The sequence below is a fragment of the Cervus canadensis genome, chromosome 33 (assembly GCF_019320065.1).
Source record: "Cervus canadensis isolate Bull #8, Minnesota chromosome 33, ASM1932006v1, whole genome shotgun sequence".
NCBI classification, from domain to species: Eukaryota; Metazoa; Chordata; class Mammalia; order Artiodactyla; family Cervidae; genus Cervus; species Cervus canadensis.
The window spans coordinates 9429905-9455618 of NC_057418.1; the positions used below are offsets into that span (position 1 = coordinate 9429905).

Below are 25714 nucleotides of genomic sequence, written 5' to 3' on the forward strand. Positions count from 1 at the left end.
GACAAGTGGATCATCACTCAGGGCCCTGCTCACTGGGATTTCACAGTGCATGTTAGCACAGGACCAGATTAGCTAAGTGGATAATTTATGTATCAAAGGGACATAATTCAAGAGGATGAAGTGGTTAAAGTCAAATTTTAAAAATGAGACATTTGTTTGCTATTATTTTCTAATATATTAGAAAATATTCAAAGGTAAAAAATTTTATTTTTTTTGCTGATACCCATTATGAGGTGCTTCCATGACCTGAATTGCTAGTCTGATAAAACTTTAGTGACAGAGACAGTGTCAGCATTTTTAGTTTGTTTGTTAAACAGTGTCAGTTAAGTAGATCTGGAGAAAGAGAGCTGCAGAGCAGTTACTAGCGGTTTGATCCAGCATTCAAATATCAGTTCTTAAAGTAAGAAATAAAGTTCTAAACTGTAATTATTAACCATAAGTATACATTGTAGGAATGTCATTACATAATGAAAAAGTGCCTCATCTTTCCTGCAAGAAAGTCATAAAAACAAATAGACTGAATAAAGCACAGTCTTAAAAAATATTCACTAGTATGCTGGCATGTCATTTAACGTAATCTATGTTAAATTTTAGAGTGGTTAGCCTGAAAATAGGAACGTTAAAACGTTTGTAAGAAACTCAATAGGAAAGATGAAACTCATGAAGCCTTACAAATATATTGCAGCCTCCTTCGCCATGCCTGTCCCTTAATGGTTTCCTTGTAAAGATTTGTTGACACATTGCTTGGCTTGAAGACGTAATAGTATAGCGTAAAATTTTTATAAGGTGCTTCCTAAATACCTTTCATTTATCTTCCAAATGTAACTTTTGCTATATCCTGGGACTGATTTTGCCCTTTATTGTGTTATGACTAATAGACACAAACTTGAGTTATTAGCTTTGCTTTGCTTTCTATATTTCCTTTTAAATCTTTATGAGGAATAGCACAGGAACTGTAATGTTTACATTTCCCATCCTCTCAGCTCATCTATGTTAAAAGAGGATTGAGGAAGTTTCATGAAGTGTGCCTTAGCTCAGAGCCAGAACTGGTTGGTATTCAGAATTTTGCTGGGCATGAAAGACAGGTCAAAGCTAGGGGAAACAAATGAGAAAGGAGGAGATCAGGAGATCCATATGAAGAAAGCTCTGGCTCTGGAGACAGAAAATGTGGGTTGGGGTCCTCGTTCTGCCACTTAAGCTAAATGAGTCTCAGGTTCTTCATTCCTGAAGAGGGGCTGCTAGTGAGTGTGATGGTTAGAGATAATATGCTTCAGTTCTGGACTACAGTAGGAGCACAAAAATGTTATTATTCCTAGAGATCTTTGATGTAAAAATATAATAATAGATATCATCCAGGAAATACTTTCTTTGGGCTTCCCTGGTAACTCAGTTGGTAAAGAATCTGCCTGCAATACAGGAGACCTGGGTTTGATCCCTGGGTTGGGATGATCCCCTGGAGAAAGGAAAGGCTACCCACTCCAGTATTTTGGCCTGGCAAATCCAATGGACAGAGGAGCCTGGCGGGCTATACAGTCTATGGGGTTGCAAAGAGTCGGACACAGTTGAGCAACTTTCACTTTCACTTTTCACTTTCAGGAAATACAGAAATTCTGGGTAGGTTGAAGTCTAAACACCTCTTCCAAAGCCCCTGCATGCGTGCTAAGTCGCTTCAGCTGTATCCCACTCTGTGTGACCCCATGGACTGCAGCCTGCCAGGCTCCTTTGTCCATAGGATTCTCCAGGCAAGAATACTGGAGTGGGTTGCCATTTCCTCCTCCAGGAGATCTTCCCGACCCAGGGATCAAATCCTCCTGTCCTATATCTCCTGCATTGGCAGGCGGATTCTTTACCACTAGCGCCACCGGGAAGCCCCTCCGCAAGTCCATCCATGAGCAAATCACAGTGGTTCTGAGGAAAGCTGAGAACTGTTGAGGTCTTGGGCTTCGAGGGTATCATGGAGAGCTATTCTCCCACAGGTTCTAGGAAACTGGCCAGGGAACTGTTGCCCTCTGCATCCCCTGACTGAGGCCCAGATTCAAACGGAATGGTTCTCTGTGACCTGTGACACTAATACCTACCCAATGATTCTTAAAGAGTTTAGCAAGTCACTGCCTCCTTCTGGCTCCTGAGTTGGGAGCAGCTGAATCCCCTTGGACGCTGTAATCTTCATTTCTGTGGGGGGGTGGGGAGGACTCAGTTCAAAAGGGAAAGACAGACTCCCAGCCCCCTAGCAAGCTCACTCTTCAGCCTTTGCAAGCTTCCTCCAACTCGGCACACCCCTCCTCTGCTGATTCCTCAGACCTCCTGAGCCTGGCAAAGCGGCTCATGAAAGATTCTCATTGCTGATACCCTAAATCCCACCTCTGGCTATCCTCTTTCTCCCTACAACTGGAACTTTTACTTGAAACATGGAAAATAGGTTAGGACCCTTACTGATGGGGGAAAAGCCCACATTCCACTTTCAGCAGGTACATGTGATGCTTGTTCCACAGTTCAGAATATCTGTCAGAATTGTTTGGTGGTGAAGCTAGCTCACTCATAGGCAGCGTGCTCTGGAGTCTACGTTCTCACTTTCAGACCACACCACTTGCCTCTAACTAGGGTGGGTTAGAGGGGATGGGGGGTGAGGAGAGTGGGGATAAAAAGTGGGCTAAAGTTGAATAGAGTCTTAACAGCTAAACCAAGGAATTCTAATCTTATCATGTAGCAGACTGAAGTCAGAGAGATGAAACAAAGTAATATTTGAGGAAAATTAATCTGATGGCAGAACCCAGGATTTAATAGAAAAAGGAAGATATTAAAAGCCTGAAAGAAGGTCTAGGAGGGTATTACATTAATCTCAGTGTGACAGGATGAAAATGCAACCTGGGAGGTAATATTGGAAATTAAAAGGAACGAATGGATATGAGCTGGGAAGCTTTGACTGATTACAGTGGAAAGTAAAAATAATAATTCTGATTTTAAAACTAGATAATAAAGAGAACTACTTAAAGAAAAAGAAATAAACAACAGCAAAAAGAAAAAAAATAGGTAACTAAGAAGTTCTGAGTTAAGAAATTATTTAATCTGAACCTAAATTTTATATTCCTCAATTTAAACTTCTTCTTGTGTTATCTTCAGCATAAACATTGCTCTTTAAATCCCCATTAATTGTTTCCACTTTAAGCTAAATGATCCTGATATTATTGTTTTTCTCATTCCCTCATTTCTCCAATAAGTATCCATGTGTAGGCTTATTAGTGGACAGAATTAACATGCTGTACTCTCTGCCACCTTTCTGTCAGGAGAAGCACAAGAAAGGATTCTGGAGATAAAAATGATTGTTCTCCTTAACTGAACTCTTATTATGTACCTATTTCTATGCTGAACCTCTTACATATATTATCCAGTTAATGCCCACAACAATATTATGAGATAGGTGCTGTATTTTACAAGAGAGAAGGCTTAGGCTTAGAGGAGTATGGCGATGTCCTCAAGGTTAAAAGAGCCGAAAATGACAAGCCAGTAGTGTATCCCCTGGCTCCTCCAGAGCCCATACTATCCTATTAGCCACTGTTGATACTGAAATATGATAACTGATTCTAAATTCATTTGGAAAAGGTTTTGCAGCCTTGAAATTAAAAGAAGCTTACTACTTGGAAGGAAAGTTATGACCAACCTAGACAACATATTAAAAAGCAGAGACATTACTTTGCCAACAAAGGTCCTTCTAGACAAGGCTATGGTTTTTCCAGTAGTCATGTATGGATGTGAGAGTTGGACTATCAAGAAAGCTGAGCGCCAAAGAATTGATGCTTTTGAACTGGGGTGTTGGAGAAGACTCTGAAGAGTCCTTTGGACTGCAAGGAGAGCCAACCAGTCCATCCTAAAGGAAATCAGTCCTGAGTGTTCATTGGAATAACTGATGTTTAGGCTGAAACTCCAATACTTTGGTCACCCGATTCGAAGAGCTGACTCATTTGAAAAGACCCTGATTCTGGGAAAGATTGAGGGCAGGAGGAGAAGGGGACGACTGAGGATGAGATGGTTGGATGGCATCACCGACTCAATGGACATGGGTTTGGGTGGACTCCGGGAGTTGATGATGGACAGGGAGGCCTGGCGTGCTGCACTTCATGGTGTCCCTAAGAGTCTGACATGACTGAGCGACTGAACTGAACTGAACTTCTCACTGAAAGGAAAAAATCAGGAAACAGCTGACAGTCGTTTTTATATAATGACCTATTTATTGCATTTAAAAGATTAAGATCATGGCATCTGATCCCATCACTTCATGGCAAATAGATGGGGGAAAAGTGGAAACAGTGACAGACTTAATTTTCTTGGGCTCAAAAATCACTGTAGATGTGACTACAGCCACAAAATTAAAAGACATTTGATCCTTGAAAGAAAAGCTGTGAAAAACCTAGACAGCGAATTAAGAAGCAGAGACATCACTTTGCTGACAAAGGTCCATCTAGTCAAAGCTATGGTTTTTCCAATAGTTGTGTATGGATGTGAGGGTTGGACCATAAAGAAAGCTGAGCACCGAAGAACTGATGCTTTTGAACTGTGGTGTTGGAGAAGACTCTTGTGAGTCCCTTGGACAGCAAGGAGATCCAACCAGTCCATCCTAAAGGAGATCAGTCCTGGGTGTTCATTGGAAGGACTGATGCTGAAACTGAAGCACCAATACTTTAGCCACCTGATGCGAAGAACTGACTCATTGGAAAAGAGCCTGATGCTGGGAAAGATTGAGGGCAGGAGGAGAAGGGGGTGACAGGATGAGATGGTTGGATGGTATCACCGACTCAATGGATGTGGGTTTGAGCAAACTCAGGAGATAGTTAAGGATAGGGGAACCTGGCATGCAGCAGTCCATGAGGTTGCAAAGAGTCGGGCATGACTTAGCAACTGAACAACAACAATTTATTGCTATAGTTTACCTGTCAAATAAGGATGTTGGTGTGGTTTTATTTCAGACGTGAGGAAGACTATTAACACACATTAATGCTCTAGAATGTAGATACATTTCCTATGAAAGAAAATTTGATATGATTTAGAAAATCTTGAATCTCATCCAATAATTCACTTTGTTAGTCCAGGTGTAAACATAGTTTCAAGGTGTAAGCTCATGAACAGAATGTCAGGGTATGACCTACCCCATGAAGAGGTCTGACTATATAAAACAATTCCTATATGCTCAAAAGGAAGTTTAAAAAGGGCCATGTAGATCAGAAATCAGAGTATATAGAGGTCCGTAATTTAAGGACTTTATCTCCAAAGTATGGGGATTGCTTCCGTTGATGATTTTCCTATTATCATTAATCAACTCTTCATTTGAAAAACCTACACAAGGGAATTGTTGGAAGAGTAGGTATTCACATTTAATCTCTTCTAAAACATCTTCTTCCCTAGTTTCAGACACATTTTTCAAATCTTGCATTCAAAGTTCCTACTACTTTGCAATAACAGTAACAACAGGCTTATGAAGATACTAAGTGGCACTTATTCAGTGGAGTAATTGGAAGCTGCAATGGCTATGCAAATAAATGTCCCTCTGAGGGAAGAAAGAGAGTTTTGCCTTGAAATTACAGCTGTGCAAAGCTGCTGCTAAATGGAGAAGAAGAGACCAGAAGATAGAGAATGGGAATTAAGGTAGAAATAACTAACAAAAATGTCTGTTATAAGTGAGCTGTAATGTAATGGTGGTCACGGTGGATAGTCAAGTCTTTATGTATGTGGCAAGCACCAATCTCAAGCTGTAAAATAAAGTGAAGATGAAATGTATTTTTGTTTTTCCGTATAGTGTCTTTTAGTTTCCTTTAATATGAACTCTTTAATTTCATTTGTTATGACCCAGACAGACCATGGTCCTATGCCTTGGCAAAAAAAAAAAAGCATTTCAGATGCCATGTCTCGAAATCCTCACATCCACTGAGCCATCAGTTTTTCACTTCCTACCTCATTAATGACTTTGAACATTTTTTACGTTTCTGTTTTGATATTTGTTAACACTCTCTTACAAGTGATTTTCAAATAAGCAAAAACACCTTCAAGGAAAAGTTTGATTCATTTGCAAGGCAGAGTCTGTGGATTTCCTTTTGCTGGTCCTCTTTGCACTTTCAGTGGAACAAACAGGGCAATTTTTATCCTTTCCGTTTTTAGGGCCGCAGCTGTAAAAGTAATTAATGGCTAAAGAAACTCGAGCACATCCTGCAGAAGGCCGTTCTGCATTCAGCACAAGCTGTGGAACCAGAGCCTCTGCATGCTAGTGGCCCTCGAGTTGTATCCTGGTGAGTTCCGAAGGACTCCTATCTTAACCTTGGAATCTGCAAAGCACCCTGATTTATTTTGGCCACTGACACCCAAGGAAAAACTCATATCAACAGGTGTTCTCATTGCAGTTTCAACTGAACATTTTGGTGCATGTAAAAATATTTTTTAATCTCTGAAAGTAGATAGTGATGACCTCAGACTTTCTTTGCATTATTAGCTAAGAAATGAGGATAGTCACACATTTTATAAAAGGATATGCATTTCCTTCCCCGTGATTATTTTTCTTCTCCTTTTCAGTCTCCACTTTTTTTTCTTTTTCTTCCAAATGCACTTGTGCCAAGCATGCCTGTGGTTAAGTAATTTCAGGTATAATGAGGAAACGGATCATGACTATGTGTGTGCCACCTGCATAGTCAATGGACCTGAGGTGGGAATTCAATCAGATGAGCTGGCTTCCTGGCCTGGCAAGGCTCTCACTACCTGTGACTTTGAGTAAATTGCTTCACTCTCTAGATTCTCAATTTTCTGATCCCTAAAAAACGATTAACAATACCTGCCTGGTTTTCTTCACAGTGTCCTGGACAAATAATGAATGTGAAAGTGCTTTGTAAGCTGTGACATTCTTTACAAACACAGGGAATAGTGGTGATGTTTTGGGGGGCTGTGTCGTGAGGCATGTGCATGTGGGATCTTAGTTCCCCGAAGTGAAAGTGAAAGTCACTCAGTCGTGTCCGACTCTTTGCCACCCCATGGACTATACGGTCCATGGAATTTTCCAGGCCAGAATACTGGAGTGGGTAGCCTTTCCCTTCTCCAGAGGACCTTCCCAACCCAGGGATCAAACCCAGGTCTCCCACATTGCAGGCGAATTCTTTACCAGCTGACCCACCAGGGAAGCCCTTAGTTCCTGGAATCAAAACATGTGTCCCTTGCAGTGGAAACGGGGAGTGTTAACAGCTGTATTTTGACAGAACATGACTCTCCACAAACTGGTGAGAGAGAGGTGTCAGCCCGGGATTCCTTTCTTCCATCTCATTGACTCATCTAATAACACCAAGGCAAGAATCGCCTGCCAAGCAGGAGACACAGGTTTGATCCCTGTGTAGAGAAGATCCCCTGGAGAAGGAAATGGCAACCCACTCCAGTATTCTTGCCAGGAAATTCCCATGGATAGAGGAGCCTGATCGGCTATAGTCCATGGGCTCGTAAACTTAGCGACTAAACAAAAGACTTTATGCCACATTTTCCCTGGTGAGTGGGAGAGCTCACATTTACCAAGTACAGAGGAGGAAGATGAGCTTCTGAACTCCTTATTTCTGCCCCTGAGCCAAGACAAGCTGTATCCCAGAAGAGGGAGTTACTGCTCTAAGAACATTCTGCCTCAGCTTTGCTGCTGCTCCTCTGAAATGCTCAGGAAAGCGATGTTCAGTTGTTAGGGCTGTCGCTCCACCCTTGGGAGAATGCCCAGGGGATGTGGACTGCCCCCAGGCAGCCCACAGGAAGCTGGAGCAGAAAGTGCAGAGTCACCACGCACCCGAACGCCAGCACGCAGATCTCTTCTCCACTCGGTACATCTTCAGTGGGCTCTCTTGCAAATGTCCAACTGCTCGACATTTGAGAAAGATGGGGATGTGTTTTGTTAGTCTTTAATTCACCATTGTAAGAAGATAAGCTAACATTTACCCAATGAGAATTGGATAAAATGGGAAGAATTATGACTAAACTATAGACCCAGGGCCTAAAATTATTCTGACCGTGGCCAAATAAAAACATTAAAAACTGAAAATAGCATTGACGCTATTTGCAAAGATCCATTTTAAAGGCATATTTTTTCCCTCTCTTACTCAGATTTGACTGGGAAGTATTGAAGAACCCTTTTAAAATGCATCTGCTAAACTGTAAGTAACAATGCTCTCTTCACAAAAGTGTCTTTATCAATATTTACTATCTTGATAGTAGCTCAGCTGGTAAAGAATACACCTACAATGCAGGAGACCCTGATTCAATTCCTGGGTCAGGAAGTTCCCCTGGAGAAGGGATAGGCTACCCATTCCAGTATTCATGGGCTTCCCTGGTGGCTCAGTCGGTAAAGAATCTGCCTGCCATGCACGAGACCTGGATTCAGTCCCTGGATTGGGAAGATCCCCTGGAGGAGGGCAAGGCAACTCACTCCAGTGTTCTTGCCTGGAGAATCCCCTGGGACAGAGGAGCCTGGCAGGCTACAGTCCATGGGGTCACAAAGAGTCAGACACAACTGAGCAACTAAGCACATATTAAAAGTTAAACTTGAGAAATTTTAAAAATATTTATTTACTCAAAATTATCAAAAATAAGCACACTACTCATTACCATCAGAGCACTGATATCATCATATGTCGTATAGCTACTGAAAATCTCAACTGTACATTCATGAGGAAATAAAAGTGAGGAAGGCAAATGATTTATTTGCATTTGCTTTCTGATAACTGCTTTGAGTAGTTACATGTTGGTTTTCCTAAAATAATATCAAAAACGAATAAGGAGCTACAATGTATTATTTTGTTTTTAAAGAAACAAAATAATTTTTACAAATTCTACTGAAGTATAGTTGATTTATAATATTATATTAGCTTTAAGTGTACAACATAGTGAGACAATATTTTTATAGATTATACTCCACTTAAGTGAAGAAAGTGAAGTCACTCAGTCGTGTCCGACTCTTTGTGACCCTGTGGACTGTAGCCTACAGGCTCCTCCATCCATGGGGTTCTCCAGGCAAAAATACTGGAGTGGGTTGCCACTTCCTTCTCCAACACTCCACTTAAAGTTACTACAAGATAATGGCTGTATTTCCCTGTGGTGTACAATATATCTTTGTTATTCATGCATTTTATAAATTGTTACTGCTGTTTAGTCACTATGAACTGCAACATGCCAAACTTCCCTATAATGAATCTCCTGGAGTTTGCTCAGACTCATATCCATTGTGTTGATGATGCCATCCAACCGTCCCATCCTCTGTCACCAGTAGTTTGTATTTCTTAATCTCATACCCCTTTCTTGTCCCTCCTTCCCTCTCTCCACTGGTAACCACTAGTTTGTTCTCAATATCTGTCTGTTTCTGTTTTGATACAAACATTCATTTTACTTTTAGATTCCACACATAGGTGATAACCTAGAGTATTTTTTTTTCTAACTTATTTTACTAGGCGTAGTATACTCTAGGTTCATCCACATTATTGCAAATGGCAGAAGTTCACTCTTTTTTTATGACTGAGTAATAATTATATATATATTGTATATCACACCTTCTTTATCCATTTATCTGTCAATGAGCATCTAGGTTGCTTCCATCTCTCGGCTATTGTAAATACTACTGCAATGAACACTGGGGTGTGTGTATCTCTTTGAGCTGTTTTCATTTTCTTTGGAAATATACTCAGTGGTGGAATTGCTAGTGTGGTAGTTTGATTTTTAGTGTTTTGAGGGACCTCCACACTGTTTTCCATAGTGGCTGTGCAAATTTACATTCGTGCCAGTAGAGTACTGGGGTTCCCTTTTATCCATCCTCACCAACATTTCTTATTTGTAGACTTTTTGATGATAGACAGCCATTTTAACAGGTGTGAGGTGATATCTCATTGTGGCTTTGATTTGCATTACTCTGATGATTAGCAACATTGAACATCTTTTCATGGGTTTGTTGGCCTTCTGTCTGTCTTCTCTGGAATAATGTCTAACCAGATATTCTTCCAATTTCTAAATTGGATTGCTTGGAGTGTTTTTCTATTGACTTATGTGAGATGTTTAAGGGCTTCCCAGGTGGCACTAGTGGTAAAGAACCCGCTTGCCAATATAGGTAGATGTAAGATACGTGGGTTCAATCCCTAGGTCAGGAAGATCCCCTGGAGTAGGAAATGGCAACCCACTCCAGTATTCTTGCCTGGAGACTCCCATGGATGGAGGAGCCTGGTGGGCTACAGTCCCTAGGGTTGCAAAGAGTCAGACATGACTGAAGTGCGTTAGCATGCATGAGATGTTTATGTATTTTGTTACTTGTTTTTTATTTTTAAAATTATGTAAATATGATAACACATTTACAGGAGACTTGAAAAATACAAAACAAAGTTGCATATAGTTTCACTATATTATTGCAATCTTTTTTTTAAGTAGCTAAATTAAGATTTTTTGAAGTTTCAAAAATTAATAGAATGAACAGACAGAAAAGCAGAAGGATATGGTAAACCTGAAAAGCACCATGAACCGATTCAGCATAACTAAGATTTATAAGATTTTCACACAACAGCAGGACACAACTTCTTCTATTCAAGTTCCCATAGACTATAAACCAGGAGACGCTAGAGCATATCCAGGGACATAAAACAAGGTGTAATATTTTCATGGTCTAAATACATTGAAGTCATACAGAATCTATTCTCTTATCACTGTGGAATTATGTTAGAAATCAATATCAAAAGATATTTGAAAATAACCCACATATTTTCAGGTGCAGTGTGAAATTTACTAAGAAAATCTTTGCCTTGGTCATTGAAAGCCTCAATAAAGTGAAAAGACTGAAAAAACACAGAGGATGATTGCAGAGAAGAAAGCATTTAAGTGAGAAATTAATATCAAAATGAGAAATTAATATCAAAGATACTTTCAAAATCCCATGTATTTGGAAATTAAATGTACACTTTTAAATGATGGGTGTATCTAAGGAGCCATAGCAAGGAAATTTAGAAAATATTTGTAACAGAATAAAAATGAAAAGAGAATTTTTCAGAATATCTTGCATGCAGCTGAAGCTGCTCAGTGCAACTAAATACAGTATGGAATCTTGAATAAGGTATGAAAAGAGATGTTTATGTATTTTGAATATTGACCCCTTATTAGTCAACATCATTTGCAAATATTTTCTCCCATTCAGTATTTCTCCCATTGTCTTCTCATTTTGTTAATGATTTCTTTTGCTGTACAAAAGTTTTTAACTTTACTAGATCCTATTTGTTTGTTTTTCCTTTTTTTTCTTTTTTTTTGCCTTAGTAGACATAGACCCCAAAATATTGCTATGATGTATGTCAAAGAGTGCTCCACCTTTGGAACACCTTTGGTTTATTCTGGGAGATTTATGGTATCTGGTCTTACATTTAGGTTTTTAGTCCATTTTGAGTTTATTTTTGTATATGCTGTGAGAAAAGATTCTAATTTCATTCATTCACATGTTGCTGTCCAGTTTTCCCAGCAGAACTTACTGAAGAAAGTGTCTTTTCTTCGTTGTATATATTTTTTCTTTTTTTGTCATAGATTACTTGACCACAGGTTCATGGGTTTGTCTCTGGGCTTTCTCCTGTCCCATTGATCTATGGTCTGTTTTTGTGCCAATGTAACACTGTTTTGATTACTGTAGCTTTGTAGTGTAGTCTGCAGTCAGGGAGCATGATTCCTCTACCTTTGTTCTTTTTTCTCAAGAAAGAAATAGAATAATTTTTAAACTTAGTTTCATTGATCTTAAAAAGTATTTTGCATTGTTAAGACGGTGGGCAATGAATTTGAAGCTCTATCCTGCCACAGACTGACTGAGTGATGTTGGACAGGCTATTTAAGCTTCCCAGACACAGTGTTCTTATTTGTCAAATGAAAATGGTAAAAATATATCTACCTGTTGAGGTTTGTGGTAATGAAAAAATGACTCTCTCTCCCTCTCTCTGTCTCTGTCTCTGTCTCTCTCTCTATATATATATATATATATATGTATGTATGTTTATTCATTACAATCCTCCAGACAAAAAGAGAGTGAGGGAGAATATATATTTTACTTTGAAGAATTGGCTCATGTGATTATAGAGGCTGGCAAGTCCCTGTAGGGTGGACCATATGGCTAGATACTCAGGGAAAAGTCAATGTCACAAAACTGTCCAAAAATGATCAGACCACAGACCCAAGAAACAATCAGCATTACAGTTCAGGTCCACAGGCCATCTGCTGACTGATTTCCCTTTTGCTCAGGGTAGGTCAGTCTTTTGTTATAATTAGGCCTTCAACTGGTTGGATGAGACCCACCCACATTGATGGAGGGAAATCTGCTCAGAGTTCACAAATTTAAGCATTAATCTCATTCTAACAACCCCTCGCAGAAATATCCAGAATGTTTGATGACATATGTAGGCACTGTGGCCCAGCCAAGTTGACACATAAAATTAACCATTAAACTATACAAGGAGCTTGAACCATTTCTAGCATATGCAAGCTTTCAATAAATGTTAATTATTATATATTGTTTGTATTGGATTGAATACTATATTGGATAGAACAAAGGTTCAGTCCCTGGGTTGGGAAGAGTCCCTGGAGGAGGGCATGGCAATCCACTCCAGTATTCTTGCCTAGAGAATCCCATGGACAGAGGAGCCTGATGGGCTACAGTCCATAGGGTCACAAAGAGCCAGACACAACTGAAGTGTCTTAGCACGCATGCAGTATAGGTCAACTTAGTTTTTCATACATAAAATAGTTCTTATTTTTGTGTCAGCTTACAAGAGCGTTCAGACAAATCAATGGAAAAAATTAATGTAGCTCAAAAGTAGATCTTAATATATATAGTGATATGATGTGATAAAAATCACAAATGATTATGGAAGTTGAGTCAATTATTCAGTATATGACATTAATAAAAGTTGTTTAATTATTTGCCTAAAAATCACTTTATATCATCAGTTCAGTTCAGTTCAGTTCAGTCGCTCAGTCATGTCTGACTCTTTGCGACCCCATGAATCGCAGCACACCAGGCCTCCCTGTCCATCACCAACTCCCGGAGTTTACTCAAACTCATGTCCATCGAATCAGTAATGCCATCCAGCCATCTCATCTTCTGTCATCCCCTTCTCCTCCTGCCCCCAATCCCTCCCAGCATCAGGGTCTTTTCCAATGAGTCAACTCTTCGCATGAGGTGGCCAAAGTATTGGAGTTTCAGCTTCAACATCAGTCCTTCCAATGAACACCCAGGACTGATCTCCTTCAGGATGGACTGGTTGGATCTCCTTGCAGTCCAAGGGACTCTCAAGAGTCTTCTCCAACACCACAGTTCAAAAGCATCAATTTTTTGGTGCTCAGCTTTCTTCACAGTCCAACTTTCACATCCATACATGACTACTGGTAAAACCATAACCTTGACTAGACAGGCCTTTGTTGGCAAAGTAATGTCTCTGCTTTTTAACACTTTATCCCAAATGCAAAATTAATTCCAATAGGATTTAAGAATGAAGTGCTAAAAAAGTTACACAAAAATTCAAGAGATAATCTATAGATTTATTTATAAAAGTCTGTAAATAAATGGACTTCCCTAGTGGCTCAGAGAAGGCAATGGCACCCCACTCCAGTACTCTTGCCTGGAAAATCCCATGGATGAAGGAGCCTGGTAAGCTGCGGTCCATGGGGTCACTAAGAGTCGGACACGACTGAGCCACTTCACCCTCACTTTTCACTTTCATGCATTGGAGAAGGAAATGGCAACCCGCTCCTGTATTCTTGCCTGGAGAATCCCAGGGACGGGGGAGTCTGGTGGGCTGCCGTCTATGGGGTTGCACAGAGTCGGACATGACTGAAGTGACTTAGCAGCAGCAGCAGGAGCTGTGGCTCAGTTGGTAAAGAATCTGCCTGCAACATAGGAGAACCAGGTTCAATTCCTGCGTCAGGAAGATCCCCTGGAGAAGGAAATAGCAACCCACCCCAGTACTCTTGACTGGAGAATTCCACGGACAGAGGAGTCATGGAATCCCAAAAAGTAGGACATAAATAAAAACTAAACAAATAAATATTTAGTTTATCTCTGGGTAGGAAGGAATTTCTTAGCTTAGAAATTATTAGAAAAGTTGCAAAACATCAATATATTGATTACATTAAAATTACCATTGTTAAAATAGCTACTCCTCACAAATATGAATATAACAAACAACATATGTACAACACAGTGAGCTTTTACACATTGCTAAGAGCACTCTAAGACTCCAGGAGAAAACATGGCAAAAGTATCATATGGATCTCTCAGCTTCTTTTCATTCCAGAAGGATGAAAGCAGTACATGTTATTTATTATGCTGAAAATGTATGTAGGATTCACAGAAATGTGAAGTTAAAGAAAAAATTACAGTCAGCTTGGATCTCCCGATCACCTGAACTACAATAGAGGGTTGGTTTCACAGACAGTTATGAAAATTGTTCAGTTGGAGAAGAAAACCTCTTTGTTTACCCTGTACTTGTACCTTATAAAAATCAAACTTGATTAGATGGTTCAATAACACTGGCTGGATGAAAGAAATTGATTTATAGGTGTGCATTTTGGAGAACATTTGTAACATTGATAAATAAAAAGGGGATGTTTTCCTAGACTTTGTATTGTTCTAACTCACATGAAATGAGCGGTTTAATTTAATTCTCTTTCCCCCTGTCTTTGGTGAGGTTTTATAGTCCCATCAGCCGTGGTTCTTTTGAGGACAGTGATCCCATGACTGATGATGACTTAGTGTCTATGCTGTGCCTCTCACAAGTTCAACACACATCCCTATGTCTCAACACCACATATAAGAACAATTGTCTTGGAGGGATTCATTGGTAGTTTTTCAAAGGTATTTGAAGAGAAAGCCAAATTCCTGTTGCTCCCTTCCCCTACCATTTCCAGAAGTGTCATCACACAGGTTGACTCTTACCTCTGGTTGCCCCAGACCAGGATAAAAGGTCTGGCTTGACTCATGGGGACTGGCTTTGGCTACTCGGCGAAAGAGCCAAGCTCTAATCCTGATGATTTCATAAGAGCCTTCTGTGTGGTCTCGTGGAAGGAATACTCAGCCAGGAGTCGGGAAATCGGAGATCTGCTCCTGGTTTAGTTTTGAGGGCAAGTGGCTGGGCCAGCTTTGCTGGACTCTAGTGGGGCTTGTGGGCCTCCTGCCTTCCCATTTCAGTGCTCCTTAAAAAAGCAAAGCCTTTGAATTCACACATCACTTGGCTTCAATCTCTATCACTCACGAAATTCAATTATTAGGTTTACCTCTCTGAATCTCACTCTTCTAACTTATAAAGTGGAGAAGCTAACTACATCATTCAACTTAAGTGAAAACGAAATGAATGAATATACACAGGATTGTACCATGTAGATATAGCAGTATGCTTGGCATACCACAATCTCAATAAGTGAACTTCACTGCTTTCTCTTAGAGCTGATCTCACCATCTGGTTTCCTAAGAAACCCACTTTTGATTAATTTTCAGAGAAGAAAAGATCATATGAGCTTCTACATTATCAACTAATACGGAAGGAAGTAACAGTTCCTTCTCAAGTATATTGGCATTTTAATAAGAAAACATTAGAAATTATAGCTATAGGATCATATTGAGGCAGCAAGGAGAAGCCAGTAGGGACTGTGCCTGAAGATATAGGAGAAATTACCTAGAAATTCTTTTTATTAGAGCATTTTTGACTCAGTCTTTTGAGTTAAACCTTCTAAACCTTAAGTGGTCAATATTTTGAAATAGGTAGGACATCAAGATCATTATCAGTTACACCTCATTATGGTATAGCTTTTCAGATCTTTTTTCAGAAGGGAAATTTTAATCTGTGTGTGTTGAAGAAGTAGGATGCAGTTCATACCACCTAGATATTTGATAAGTTAGGGACATCAGGAAGATGGGAAAGATGAAAAATAACTTGCACATAACTACACTTGAACCCAGAATTGTAAGAACATAATAAAATTACTGGCATAAATAACTTTGCATGAAATGATTTAAAACATTAATGCATAGTATTTTTATTTATCTTTATAAATTATTAAAAGTAATTATGAAATTTTCTTTTCAAAAGCACATTTCAAAGAATCATAGTAATCATTACACTTCTCCACTTAACCATAGATGCCCACAGAAAGTCACACATTTCCTTCCTGTTGAACTATTGCTCTACAAATCATTGTATTTTCCTAGGATTTTACCGTCTAAAGTTTCATTGCAGTATTTGTGGTAAACTCTATTGTGTATGGTATTACAGGACAACAACGATGCATAGGGCCTCAAAGCTATAATGACCAGCTATTCTGTGGTCAGTAAAAGGAAATTATATAACATTAGTTGCCAATGTGCTCTTAGGGGAAAAGTCTTCACATTGCTCCAGTCCACCCCCTGCCCCTGTCACTTGCCACTAATAGTAGGTTTTACAAATAGGTTGAGGGTAAGTGGACCCTGGAGTACTATTCTTTGTGCCCCAAAACCATGCCCAGCCCTTCCGCTTGGTTATTTCAAATCAGTGGTGGGAAAGTTTGGGTGCATTTAACTCCCACACAACGTTACTCTGCCTTTTCTATCACCGTGTGAGCCTCGTCTCAATCTAGGCACTATCATTATTATCCTATTTACATAGGACATTTTTTAAAAGAATAGTCTGACCCAAGATACAGGTCATCGTGAACTTTCCCATCATGTTCGTTCTGCTGGTGATGATTTTTGTTTGTTTTTCACTTTTTGAAGCATTTACTATTTAAATTTATAGTTTCCCAGGTGGCTCCAGTGGTAAAAAAAAAATTTTGCTTGCCAGTGCAGGAAACGCAAGAGACATGGGTTTGATCTCTGGTTCGGGAAGATCCCCTGGAGTACGAAATGGTAACCTGCTCTGGTATTCTTGCCTGGAAAATTCCATGGGCAGAGCCTGGCGGGCTACATGGGGTCACAAACAGTCAGACTGAGTTTGAGCATGCACATACACGCTATTTAAATGAAGAGGAAAGAGAGCAATGGTTACTACTTCCATGTCGCTTTGAGATTTACCCTTCACATACGCTTCTCTTTCATAAGGAAATGGCTTTTCAATAAAATCTCTGCCACTCTCCATTGTAGAAGGAACCACTTCTCCAGGAAGACAAGGCCCAGCCCTCATCAGCCAGCGCTGGCCACGTGCTCACCCTGACCCTGTGTCTGGCTTGTGATGCCCATGATTATGGTTCTTGCTGGCAGTTCAGTGGCTCAAGTCTCAGAAAGCAGAAAAGGAATTTTGAATTACAGGGGAAAATGATGCTTAAAAAGGCAACAGTTTACTGATGTCTATTTTTTTTTTCTCTCTCTAAAATATTTTCATACAGTTTATCCTTCAATTCAATCAAGTATGGTTGGTCACACTTCTTAAGGAAATTTATTTCATTCCATAGTAAGTCTTGGTGAAATAATCCAAGAAGACTATACTGAAAAAAATATTGTATATCCATAACTCTCTTCAAAGAACATGTGACAGAATAGATACTGAGGATGTTAATTTTAAAAACTTTTTTTAAATGTAGGGAAGAATATTTTTTGCTTAGTTAAAATGTACTGAGTTTATTATGCTATAGCTTTTATTCATATTGGAGAAGGAAATGGCAACCCACTCCAGTACTCCTGCCTGGAAAATCCCCTGGACAGAGGAACCTGGTAGGCTACAGTCCATGGGGTGGCAAAGAGTCAGATACGACTGAGCAACTTCACTTTGTTCATATTAATCAGTCATTTATGTCCATTTTTATGTCCTTCTCCATGCAGTGAATCTCTTTATGCATTTGATTCAGTGCTTGAAAGGATATAGATACTTTAAAAAGAAAGTTAATATGATTAAATAATTACCTCCATTATTTTTATCATGACTTGATTTTTTGAAAACTGCTAATAATTTCTTTGATTATAGAATGCTAAGTGTAATTATTGGACCAATATTCCCAGTGATAAAAACTTTAAAACAGAAATTCACTTACATTCCTCAAAGTTAATGCTTTATTATCTTCCTTCTCCTCAAATGTCATTTTATCAGTAGTGATGCATTTCCTTGTATGTTTCTTACCCTACCAGGCTTGAACCAGTCAGATTCACATGCCTGAGATGAACCCCTGCTCCTGGCAGCTCAGAAATCATTCAGGAATGCAGACTTATAAGTAAGCAATTAAAGCAGGCTCTGAGCTCTGTAAGGCATGTAGCATTCATACCAGGCAACAGGTGATTTATTTTCCATTACTTCTTCCCCTTGTCCCAACTATCTTCTCTCAAAATAGATAATGTTTTATTCTATCAAATGTATATATTACCTTATCCTTCCTAGACAGTTTAATGGAAATAGTCAGAGAATAAACACTAACTAAAAAAGAAGTAATGATTACTCATTATATTAATAATTCATCACTGATTGTGTGATTTTGTCTTACAATTTCTATTGGGGCTCCTGAAGACTTTGGATCTTGTGTTTTTCATGTCCTTCTTCCTTTTAGATTTCATGTGGACTATTTTCTCTATTGTCTCTTTTCTGAGATTTTTGAAATATTTCTCAAAGGCACATCAAAGCCACTGGTGTGCTTGCCCAAAATGTTTCTAGTCCCTGCTTCTCACCAGCAGAATCAGATTCCCTGGAAGAGGAACCTGAAAATATGCATTTCCAACACGTACCAACTTCTCTCCAGGTGGTTCTTATGTACGTGTAAGAGAAAGCCACTGAGGAACACAGACCTGCTGATATCACCTGCAGTGCAGTTATCCTTCCAGTTATGTCCTTTTTCTGCATTTTCTCCTTATTTGTGTATCCATTTCTCCATTTTCAAGGGGATCTGTGAGCCAGTACAAAACAGTGTTGCTTGGTCCTGCCCACCAAGTCTTCATCCAGGCTTACAATTATCAATATCAGCAATCATGTAACAGAAAGATCCAGACCCAGTCTCAGTCAATTAACACAATCCTAGAGACAGCCTCTGCTTTCAATACAGAAGATCTGGGTGTGATCCTTGGGTCAGGAAGATCCCCTGGAGAAGGGAATGGAAACCCACTCCAGTATTCTTACCTGGAGAGTTCCACGGACAGAGGAGCCTGGTGGGCTACATTCCGTAGGGTCTCAAAGAGTCAGACTTGACTGAGCGCCTGACACTTTCACTTTCACTTTAGAGACAGCCTCAGGGATTCCATGGCCAGCATCGCACCACTGAGCAGATCACCACTTAGCATCACAAAAGTGATATTGTGCTGTGAGACTGAGTTGAACACACCTGAAATAAGAAAAACAAATGAACAACAATGAAATTTCATACTTGCTGAGTCTTTTCATATCTATTTCCAAAACTCCAGATCCTGCCGGTTCTGTCCTAGGCCACCTTCCCACTGCAGCTGTCTCACACCAGCTTTCCTCTCATATTATTTATATGTGGGAATCACTTAGAACTGGGCCTCTCACATGTGACTGTCATCTATAAATTTTAGTTGTTACAATTATTATTATTTTTCAAAACTACACTGAAGTAACATGTTGGTTTGATTGATTTCTCAACAGGCTGGTCCCACTTCCTGAAGCATTCTAGGGACTTTGCCTCCGGACTAACAACCAGCTATTCTCAGTCATCACAGTTTTAGGAGGATTCCCCTGACCTTGTTCCAACCTCTTTACCCAAACCCTAAGAGCCCCTTAAGAGTGGACCAAACATCATTTGTCCTTGTGAGTGTTTTCAGTCTAGTGTTCTAACCTTCTTGAGATCACGAAAACACATTTTTCCCTTTGATTTATTTTATCTAAGTGTCTTGGGCAGTTCCATAAATGGATTTGTTGATAATAACTATGAACATGTTTTCATTCAAACTATCTCTCCGATGAGTATTTGGTGGCTGTAGAAAGAGAAGCTTTTGCCCTTTAGCATAGGGTATTAAAACCTGAAGGTTAAATGTATGAGATTGACTTTGAACGACCTCACTGAAGCAACACTGTGCAGAAAAAGAGTCTTCAAGTTTAAATGTCTTATATTTGATAGGGCTACAGAAAGGCTTTTCCACCCAGGGCTAGCTTTTGGAATGACGCAAGCGTATGTTTTCATATTGTCAATCCGAAGTCAGTAAAGTCTCCAGATTTCCAAAGGCATAGATCTGTAGTTTAGGCTTGTGGGGTAGGGGAAGTAGAAGGGTCAGGTTTATCATCTGACTGGGTGATAAATCTGTTTTGCAGCTGGTCTGACCAAAAACATTTTTTGAAGGGGCCCTCTTGGAGAAGGAAATGGCAACCCACTCCAGTACTCCTGCCTGGAAAATTCCATGGATTAAGGAGCCTGGTAGGCTACAGTCCACAGGGTCGCAAAGAGTCGGACACGACTGAGCTACTTGACTTGACTTCTCTTCGCCATGGTGTTTCTCAAATTGTCTGTAAAGACTGTACTTTGTTGGCATCAAGGTGGGCTGCCAGTGAGGAGACCCTAGGCTTTAAGCACACTTTTTTCACAACGGACCCCACCAGAAGATCACAATGAACCCTTGATCTGAAAGAATTGATGGAAGAATCTAGGGTGACAAGAAGAGCTACTTCCATCCAGAAGGGCTGGCCAGAGTGCCGTGAGTAAGCCCTCCTCGAACTCATCTGTGAGCACAGGGTGAAGAACTTGGTATACATTCAGTGCTTTTTAAAAAATAACTCAAAGACTGAATGAGCAATTTCATTTATATTCTTCTCTAATCAGGATATAGGGCTCCACTCCTGAGCCAGACCTGAATATGAAATTCTGAATCTAACAGGCAGCAATCTCACACTGTTCAGAGTCTTCAAATATTTCCTTGCTATGTGTGCTAAGGAACTTCAGTCTCGTCTGACTTATGCGACCCTATGGACTGTAGCCCACCAGGTTCCTCTGTCCATGGGATTCTCCAGGCAAGAATATTGGAGTGGGTTGCCATTTCCTTCTCCAGGGGAACTTACCGACTCAGGGATCGAACCCACGTCTCTTATGTCTCCTGCATTGGCCGGTGGGTTCTTTACCACTAGTGCCACCTGGGAAGCCCAGATGTCTCCTTGAGTTAGCCCAATAATTCCAGGAAGTGACAACAAAGTTCCCTTTACCTGGCACATTAACCACACCAAGGCCAGTTTTGTGAGTTCAGAAAGTTCAAAGTGAACTCGCTCAGTTGTGTCCGACTATTTGCAACCCCCATGGACTATAGCCCACCAAGGTCCTCTGTACATGGGATTTTCCAGGCAAGAATACTGGAGTGGGAATAACCCTTAATTGCCGGTAGGCAGTGAAGATGTCCTTCCTGCACAGTTGCTATAGATTTGCAAGGGCTGTTTGTGCTAATGAGGAAAGACCTGCCTCAGCTGTATGTAAACAAAGAGGCCTTGCATGATCTCGAAGCGTCTAAGACTCAATTTTACTGAAGATAAGGCAAAGGAAATTAGGGGGCAAGACCTATAGGTCGCAACTTCATCCTTAAAGTGGACTTGCTCCTCTTGGGCCAGGGACTAAAACATTAACATTGTATAGTCCAGCAGCTAAACCTGCTAAAGAGTTTGGGACATTCAGCAGACTTTCATGTTAATGTTCCTCTCCTTCTAGCCTATTCTTTCAGGCTTACATATCAATGAATGGATTTACTGTTGGAGGCAGGAAGGTAGGAATGTAAACTTGTGGGGGCAGGGGAAGAGCAGCTGGCATCTCTAAGATGTCCTGGGGGTTGGCGGGAGCTGGACCACAGAGTGGAATAAGAAACTGAATGAAGCTCTGTCCGGATCAGTTACCCTGAGGAGGGAGCCAAGAAGTAGGCAGCTGACATGTGGGTGTCAAGAGTATCTAGGCTGCTGGGAGACATGTTTAAGGAAGAGCTATTGCTTTACCAGAAGCATTTGACCAGAAATGGCTCCTGAAATAGAACGAACCCAGGGAAGCATTTGTTTGTATGTGAAATCACTGGGGAACCTGTGGAGAGGTCAGAATGAAAGAGATGATATTGGGAAGTTCATTTGAGAGCTGGGCGTGGGAAAGGTCGATTGCTATGAGGATTCCACAAGAGTGAGAGTTTTAAAAACAGCTACAATCCTTTTTAAGAGTAACCAACAGCTATTGTAGAGAGGCGATGTTTGTGAACCAGGCTATTTGGTGTTGTTTAGTCACTAAGTTGTGTCCAACTCTTTGCAACCCCATTGGACTATAGCCCGCCAGGCTCTTTGTCCATGAGACTTTCCAGGCAAGAATACTGGATTGGGTTGCCATTTCCTTTTCCAGGGGATTTTCCTGACCCAGGGGAACAAACCCTTGTCTCCTTCTCAGTAGACAGATTCTTTACCAGTGAGCCACCTGGGAACCAGGCCATAGCAAGAGCTGAAGCAAGTGCCTGCCCAAAAATCAAATGTTCAAAATAAATATAATTTTATAAAGAAAGTGCATAGCATATGTGTATTTTATAAAGAAAGTATAAAGAATGTGGTGTGTGTTTCTTTGAAAACTTTTATTTTGCAACTAGCATTCATAGACTTTTCCCCTCCAACTGACTCATTGTATTTGACTAGTTAAAAATAAAATATGAATAGGTATATTGGTGTAATAGGCCAATACTTTGGAAACGTGATGCGAAGAACTGACTCATTGGAAAAGACCCTGATGCTGGGAAAGATTGAAGGCAGGAAGAGAAGGGGATGACAGAGGATGAGATGGTTGGATGGCATCACCAACTCAGTGGATGTGAGTTTGAGCAAGTTCTGGGACTTGGTGATGGACAGGGAAGCCTGGCATGCTGCAGTCCATGGGATCGCAAAGAGTCGGACACAACTGAGTGACTGAACTGAACTGACTGATATTGGTATGTGTACAACTTCCTCATGTTGCATCTCTAAGTATTTCTGTGTACCCCGACCCCACTCCATACACACACACTCAACTGATAGTGGAATTGTTGTCTTCTGTGAGTCTGATGGTTTTCACTTCTTGGAAGTTGCTCTTCTGGGAAATGCAGCCTACCTGTCATAAATGAAAATACTGTCAAAGTGTTCCCTACCTTGCTAAAAAGTCAAAGAGGAGGAAGTGTGTTTTATAATTGACAAAAGATTAGAGCCAGTTCTTACATCCTTGCTTGGAGGTTCAAATCCAAACTTACAACATGTCCACTGACCATACTATTCTAATTAGAATATATTAATATTAGTGCCAGCTGTGACTGTGGTTATCCATGCAAATGAGGTTCATCAAAAGAAAGTGTGGATTCCACATAAATTTTTTTCTGTCTATACACGGCATATGGAACCTTAGTTCCCTGACTAGGGATCGAACCCTTGCCCTTTGCATTGGAAGTGTGGAAGCTTAACCACTGGACCACCAGGGAAACCCACACATAAATGTTTGCCACTATTCTTTTTCTGTCACTATTTTGATTTTAAATGAGATATGCAGAATATGCATGAAAATAAAATCTACTCTCAATATTAATACTTATCAATACAGTACTTTTTACTAGAGAGACTTTAAAGGGCTCTTGTGTTTATCTCTCCATCACTCTCCCCACTAGTCCCAGCCCACTCCTCCAGGGTACCCTTTTTTTTCAAGCTGACCATTCATTTCTCTATGGCCACCTTGAATTAACGGCAGGAGCTGCCATGTACAGGATCCTGCCCCTCCTTTGGTTCCACCTAGGTTCTTCTTTGGTGTAAAGAACTTGGAATCAAATAGGGTATGAGGCAGACCCTCTCCCATGGCAGAAGCTATGGAATGTAGAATTTTAAAGGTGTAGATAGCCATGGTTCCTGCCATGTGTGGAAAACTGCTCTAAAGTGAGAAAGATTGACACTCCAAGAAGAATAAAGGCAGGACATAGAGGAGTAATCCTGTTGATATTCAAGCTCCTGGTTCCACTTATTTCCCTGGATCACTGCCTATCCTGGTATTTGGTTAGTTCAACACTTCCTTGGGTTGCCTGAGCCAATAAATGCCCACTTGTCCTAAGTGGGCATTGCTTGGGTTGTTAGTCATTTAAATAAAGAGTCCCATTCAGAGGATTTGGCAAAGTTCAAGGTGCGAAAATGGAAAGAAATCCTGGGACAGATTATTTCAAGGAACCGTAATCAGAAATATTAATCCATAGCCAGACCTATCCATGGCATGAAGTATAAATAGGATATGCGTCATTGGCCCCAACCCACATAGGATAATTTTAAAATATGTTGCAAATTCTTTGGCATTCCACACCCCTTCAGGTGGGATATAATTTCCCCTTCACTTGACTATGGACCTAACTTAGTGACTAGCTTTGAACAATAACAAAAAATATGGCAGAAATGACTATGTGACCTCTGGCATTAGGTCTTAAAATAGATATATTCTACCTCATGTTCTCTCTCACAAGCCACTTTATCTGGGAGAATCTAGCCTCTGTGTCTTGCAAGCACCCAAGCAGCCCCGGGAGAGGCCGCATGGAGAGCAACTGAGTTCTGACAACAGCCAGCACCAATTTAGCAGCCCTGTTAAGCCCATCTTGAAAGCAGACTCCCCGGTTCCATAACTGAGCTCTGGTCAATATCTTGACTGCAACCTCATGAGACACCCAGAGCCAGAACCACCTAGCCAAACCATTCCTGAATTCCTGACCAACAGAAAAAAATAACATGTTTGTATTATTTTAACTCACTATGTTTACATTTATTATACAGAAGAGCTGATTCATTGGGAAAGACCCTGATGCTGACAAAGACTGAAGGCAAAAGCAGAAGGGGTGGCAGAGGATGAGGGGGTCAGATGGCATCACTGACTCAATGGACTCAAAGCTAAGCAAACGGGGGAGATAGTGAAGGATGGAGGAGACTGGTGTGCCGCCCTCCATGGGGTCACAAAGAGTCGGACGGGACTCAGCAACTGAATAACAACAATAGCAACAAAGAGATAATACTATCTCCAAGACTGAATGGGGGTTATTTTGAAGAGGTTAGTAAGTCACTTTCAGCAGTAAGTGATGGCAGGAATTCCTCCAAATGGGCCACCCAGTCATAGAAAGGACTGAAGCTCATGATTAAGAAGTTTGATCCTCCCTAGCTAAGGTTAAAGTTCCTAAACACAGTTACCGAAGAACACGTAAGAATAGACTCACCTAGTATAACAGAAGTAAAATAGAATAACAAGTAGTCAATATGCAGAGTTTTGTGGTCAAATATATTTAGATTTAAAGCTTTGCTGTGCTAATTTCTGTTTGAACTTGTTACTTGTTCATATTTTTTAGAGTTTTATTTTACGGTAATCATACATTAGGACTTCCCTGGTGGCTCAGATGGTAAAGCATCTGCCTACAATGTGGGAGATCCGGGTTCAATCCCTGGATCAGGAAGATCCTCTGGAGAAGGAAATGGCACCCCACTCCAGTACTCTTGCTTGGAAAATCTCATGGACAGAGGAGCGTGGTAGGCTATAGTCCATGGGGTCGCAAAAAGTCAGACATGAATGAGCGACCACTTCACTCACTAATCATACATTTATAAAAATGTAAATATTAAAATTGAAAGATTTTTGGAGTATCCTTAATACAGCTTCCTCAAATGTTAACATTTTAGCAGTAGAAAATATAGCATAAGAAAATAAGAAAAACAAGCAAAAAGTGAGTTCTAATACCATTTCTTCGAATAATTTTTCTCATGAATGACTGTAATCTCAATTTATATTCATAAAAAGTATATTATGTTAACTAACCCTGTCCCCTCTTTTTCTT

General features: G+C 40.3%; 1 long non-coding RNA gene across 3 annotated transcripts; it reads left to right on the forward strand.

The window, feature by feature from the left end:
* Positions 1–6145: 6145 nt before the first annotated feature.
* Positions 6146–19758, forward strand: LOC122434104. 3 transcript variants are annotated; one of them, XR_006267248.1, is made up of 4 exons: positions 6146–6275; positions 8107–8156; positions 18092–18235; positions 19551–19758. It is a non-coding gene; the product is annotated as an uncharacterized LOC122434104 (long non-coding RNA). The 3 variants fall into 3 exon arrangements; XR_006267247.1 differs by lacking the exon at positions 19551–19758 and having other exon boundaries at positions 18092–18673; XR_006267249.1 differs by lacking the exons at positions 6146–6275; positions 19551–19758 and adding an exon at positions 7742–7826 and having other exon boundaries at positions 18092–18673.
* Positions 19759–25714: the final 5956 nt, after the last annotated feature.